Here is a 5,061-nt window from a genome sequence, read left to right on the forward strand (position 1 = left end):
GAGAAATGATGTACAAATACGCTTTATACAATTGATGTGTGTATGGATTGGGATAACAGTTGTATGAGCCCCTAATAAAATGTTTTTAAAAAAAATGGGGTGACCCCTGTGAAAGGGTCATTCAACCTCCAAAGAAGTCACGTGCCCCAGGCTGAGAAGGCTGCTCTGTGGCTCTGCATCCCTGCCAGCTACAGCCCAGCCCTCACCGGTGGCAGTGCCCGAGGGAAAAGGCTCATCTTGAAGCTCTTGCTCCGAGTTAACTTTGGGAGAGGGAGCTGGACGCTGCTAGTCTCTAGCCTTTTGAGGAGGCCGGAGCTGCCTGGTCAGGGAGATGCTGAGGTAGGATGGAGCAAGCTCTGCGCTGAGGCTGCCCCGCCTGCCCTGCCTCTGCTGACCGCGCATGTTCTGCCTCCCCACGGATCAGCACTTGCTGTGCACACAGCTGGGCTAGCCGGAGCCCCCGCTACCTGCGGGGAGAACACCACCTTTCGTCTTTCCAAAGGGTGCCAGCATGGAGCCAGAGGAACTCAGCTAGCCAGGATCAAAGGCCAGGGCCCGAGGAGCCTCATGGCCACCCTGGCTGCTCTCACTTCTTCCCCAGGCTCCCAGTCTCCCTCAAGTCGGCCTGCAGCATTCGGGAATACAGCCCGTCATTCCCTCATCCGGGTGGCTTGGGCTCAGGGAGCCTCATCAAAGAAGCAAACAAGAGAAGCTTTGAAAATCATCCCCGACTGAGTGTCTTTTGACACAGCCACAGTCCTGCTTCTGTGTCTGCGGGGAGGCGGGTGAGGCGAGAATGCTGCTCTTGCAACTGAGAGCCATGGCCCTGCCTCCTGCCACGGCCAGCCACCCTGCTTTGTACCCAACAGCAGGGGGTGGGGGGAGCCAGGATTGGTCCTTGCCCTGGCTCTGGTGGGCAGCAATTCCCTTCCCAAGCTGGGTTCTGAGGGCCAGGTGCTGGGCAGGAGGGTGGTGCCTCAGCCTGCAGTTTCCCCGGGAGGAGCCAGGAGGGATCCATGCCCCAGATCCCTTGCTTTGCTTCTCATTCCCTGTGGCAGGAATGCCCTTCCCCCAAAGCTCCCCCTCAGAATCCTATGATTTGTCACCGCAGAGTTATTTATAACATAAAAATAACCGGCAAATACCTAAATGTCTACCAACAGGTGATTTGCCAGTTTGGCCGTGTCCTCTCCACGGCAGGAAGCCTGGGCACTAGCCGAAGCGCCCGCTGCCCACCTCAGCCTCCCCTTGGAGCAGCCTGTATAGGAATGAGGTGCCGAGATTAATGTCCTCTTCCAGGGTGATTTCTGACATTATAAGGCTGTTTGCGCAAGACAATGTCTAAAACAATCCTGCTGCTCCCAGACCAGGCTCAAAATGTCACTCCCCTGAGATGCCTTCCTCAAACACCCCCGCCACCACCACCAGCACCACCAACAGCTCCCTGTCCTGCAGGCAAGGCGTGGGAGGTTTTACAAGAGCCCGAATCTTGGGTGGTCAGATAGTCATGTATGTGCACCTGGGCCCATGGGGTCCCAGTTTGCCCGGGGGTCTGTCTCCACCACAGAAGGCTAGACCTCTGCTCACAAACTCACATCGGGCTGGCACCATGACCTGCTGGCTGGAGCGGGCCAGGGGCAGGAACAGATTTGCCCCCGCCCCTACCCTAGCCACCTCGATCTCAGCCAGCTACACTTCTTCTCACCAGTCCAACCCCGTTTGCCTAAGGATACCCGGAACTGGCCCCAGGGGCGAGAGAAAGGAGAGACACCCTACTTCCGATGAATGCCTCGGTCCCCTCAAATCTTACCCACTCACGACACCATCTGCTTCCCATTGCCGCTGCCTGGGAGGCCTCCGGTGTGTGCAACAAGCCTTTGCTGGCTTGTATGGGGGTGGGGGACACTTGGCAGAATGGGGTTTGAATTTCTCACCCCCTGTGCCTCAGACAGTCCAAACTCAACCCCTACGAAGAGAAACCAGCAGCCTGGGCTCCATCTCAGGCCAACATAAAGACACGTGCCATGGGGCCCAGGCGCCGTGGCAGCCATTTCTCAGGAGACGTGACACCCTCCTCTGGCTGCAGAACTCACAGCACTGTGCACCTGGGGACGTGGGGCTGCCCAAAGGCTCCTTAGGGGCACTGCCCACTGGCTGCCTCTCAGAAAGCCCCCGGGCCAGTCATTCTCCATTAGTGCCAGCCCCTTGGGTCTCACACTGGGCTCAGGGAATTGGGCCTCGGGCAACTCTGAGGGCGCCTCTGCCTGCTGTGCCCTGGTAATGAGTGGTCCCCCTTGAGGCCTGACTGCAGCCTTAGGCGAATCTGGCCCAGCAGAAGCCTGAGTGGGGTAGAGGCTAGCTCAAGAGGCCCAGTCATCCCACACAGAGATTATGCCCTTTCCTCTATTGGGGTCAGCTGAGTTCAGGCCCCACCTCTCCTAGTTTGCCCCGGCCTCCTGCCCCATGTGGGCCCCTGAGCTTGCAGTAAATCCAGGGAGTCCGAGAGGCACCCAGGAGGCTTCCAGATGCCTTCCAACGACTGACTGTGGGCAACACCTCCCAATTTAGTGGCAGCTGTGAACACCAGCCTGCAGGCACCCCTTCCTGTCCCCTGCTGTCTCTCTCCCTCTCTCTGGGGCTTGGGCTGCTTCCTGATGCAGTGGACATGGCCAGGCCCACAGCTGCCTGGCCCACAGTGGAGGCTTCACTTGCAGAGCCAGAGGCATTGGAGGCCTGGCCACGTCCTGAGTCTGGGTCTCCAAGCAGAGCTAAATGTTTAGTCCACCATTCAACAGCTCCAGGGGATTGGTCAGGGAGGTAGCTTGGGGCCTCAGCCCCCAGCTAAACCACGAATGCCCACCGCTCCTGGGGCTTACTCTCCCCGTTCCAGGTAGGGGATATGGAGGGGGCATCTCTTCAGTCTCAGAGGTGGGCATTCAGTGCAGCACTACCTCTAGAAAGTTCAGCCCTTGTCATGCAGGCAGAGGCAAGAGCCAGCTGGTCTTTCTCAGGTACCAGGGGGCCCAATCTTTGAAACCCTGCTTCCCTGTGTACGGAAACAGGGAAATGCAGAGGAAAGCACTGGAGTCAAGTGTTGCTATGATAATCGAAGTTTTAAAACATAGGGAGGGGAAAAGGAGAGGTATTGGCCAGCCCCCCTCCCCAATAAGTCTCAGACTTTCTTCTGCTTTCTTCCTTACAAGGAGCTTCTGTGATACAGAACCATCCAGAAGGGGAAGTAGGAGTACTGAGAGACTTTAGAAAAGGGAGGGAGGGAGAGAGAGAGAGAGAGAAAGAGAGAGAGAGAGAGAGAGAGAGAGAAAAAGAGAGAGAGAGAGAGAGAAGCAGAGACAAAGCAGAACCTATGATGGAGGGGACACGATGAGGCAACAAAGGAGGTACCGTCACAAGGGAGAGGGAGGTGGCCTATGGGTGCCCGGGAGAGCCCGCAAGCTCAGATAGCCATAGGCTCTGAGCGCCCAGGTCAGAGCTGTCCCTGGTGCTGGTGCCTGAACCTTTCATACCAAACCTTCCTGAGCTAGGTGCGCAAGCCATGGGGAAGTCGACTAGCGCGGCCCCTCAGCCCCGGCATCATCAGGCTCTCTCCTTGCCATCAGAGACACACTGCAGGTCCCACATATGGAAACACAGGAGTAGAAGTACAGAAAGGAGGCCCGGAGACCTGGCTGCCTCGGTTCACAGCCACTCTGATCAGCGGACCCCGCTCTGCCCTCCAACCTAGCCAGGCCCCTCACCTCGGCAGCTCTCCCCAGACCCTGGGTCCCAAGGACCCCTCCTGCACCTCAGCCCAGTCCCCCTGTGGTGGATTCTGCCAGGGGAGGGCTCCAAGAAGCACCTCAAGCAACCCAAGTCCATAGCAACTGCAGGTCCCTACCCCTATGCCAGTTTCCCTGGACAGAAATCAAGGGCTTGATGGTCTCCTCCCAGAACAGGGAATTGCTTGCCTGCCTAGAAGGGATGGCCAGGATACAGGGCTGGAGAGAGCATGGCAGACATAGGAACAGCTTAGGGCCCCTGGGGCACCATCCCAAATGCCATGAGAGAGAGAGAAAGAAAGAGTGCACACCCCACTTCACCCAGGGACCAGCTTGGCACTGAAGGAGGAGACTCCAATTTTCAGTTGAGGAAACAAGGGCCCAGCAGGTGGCTGAAGCTGGCAGGAATCAATTAAAGCCGGGGAAGGGGCTGGTGTCCGCAGGGGCCCTAGGATGGCTCAAAGCTTAAGCATTGGAGAGTAGAGTGCGGGCAGGGGTGCTTTAGACATGAGACAGAGGGCCTGGCCCCCTAGCAGGGACCTGGGGTAGCAGGCTCTTCTTATAGGAATGGGGGTGGTGGTGAGGGGTGATGCTGTGCGGACAAAGGCAGTGAGCAGTGGGGGGTTGGGACTCAAGAGCCAGGGTCTCCACCAGATACTACAGGCTCAGCTCACAGTTTCCGCCCCCAGGCGCCCCCCCCCCCGCCCCCGCATCCCACCGTGGTGTCACTTTGACCCCCTTCCCCAGCGCTGCTCGCCTCCGCTGGCACAGCGCACACATGCGGAAGCCGCACGTGTGAGCACCGAGCCCCGCACCCCAGTGGGAACATGTGCTGCCCCCACCCCCACCGCGCACTGTGCCCCAGACCCCGGCTCGCCTCCACGTGAAGGCTTACAGCGGGAAGTAGACTGGGGGGTGGGGGGCCGTGGTCCCCAAGGGCTGGGGACCTCGCTCCCCATCCCGCTGCAGCCCCGCCCAGCCCCCGTCGGGTCGTCGCCCATAAAGAACTCTCCGTTGTCATGGAAATTAGTGACTGCTTCGCGGGAGGGAGGGGGCCGGAGCCAGCTGGGAGGGGTGGAGGCAGCTCTGGCAGCGGGGAGGGCTGGCTGTGCCCTCGGCCCCCCACCCGCGAGAGACTCCACGAAGCTTGGAGGGGTCATGTTTTCACAGTTCGGAGCCCAGCGAGCCGGAGTGGGAGGGGAACGCAGGGGGTCTGCCTGGACCACGGGCGCACCTGTCCCACTTCCCCCGGGACCCTCGCCCGAGGCGACCAGGAACTTTAGAC

Source organism: Echinops telfairi, unplaced genomic scaffold (assembly GCF_000313985.2).
Source record: "Echinops telfairi isolate 266 unplaced genomic scaffold, ASM31398v2 ScPeMD7_7420;HRSCAF=8458, whole genome shotgun sequence".
Classification (NCBI taxonomy): Eukaryota; Metazoa; Chordata; class Mammalia; order Afrosoricida; family Tenrecidae; genus Echinops; species Echinops telfairi.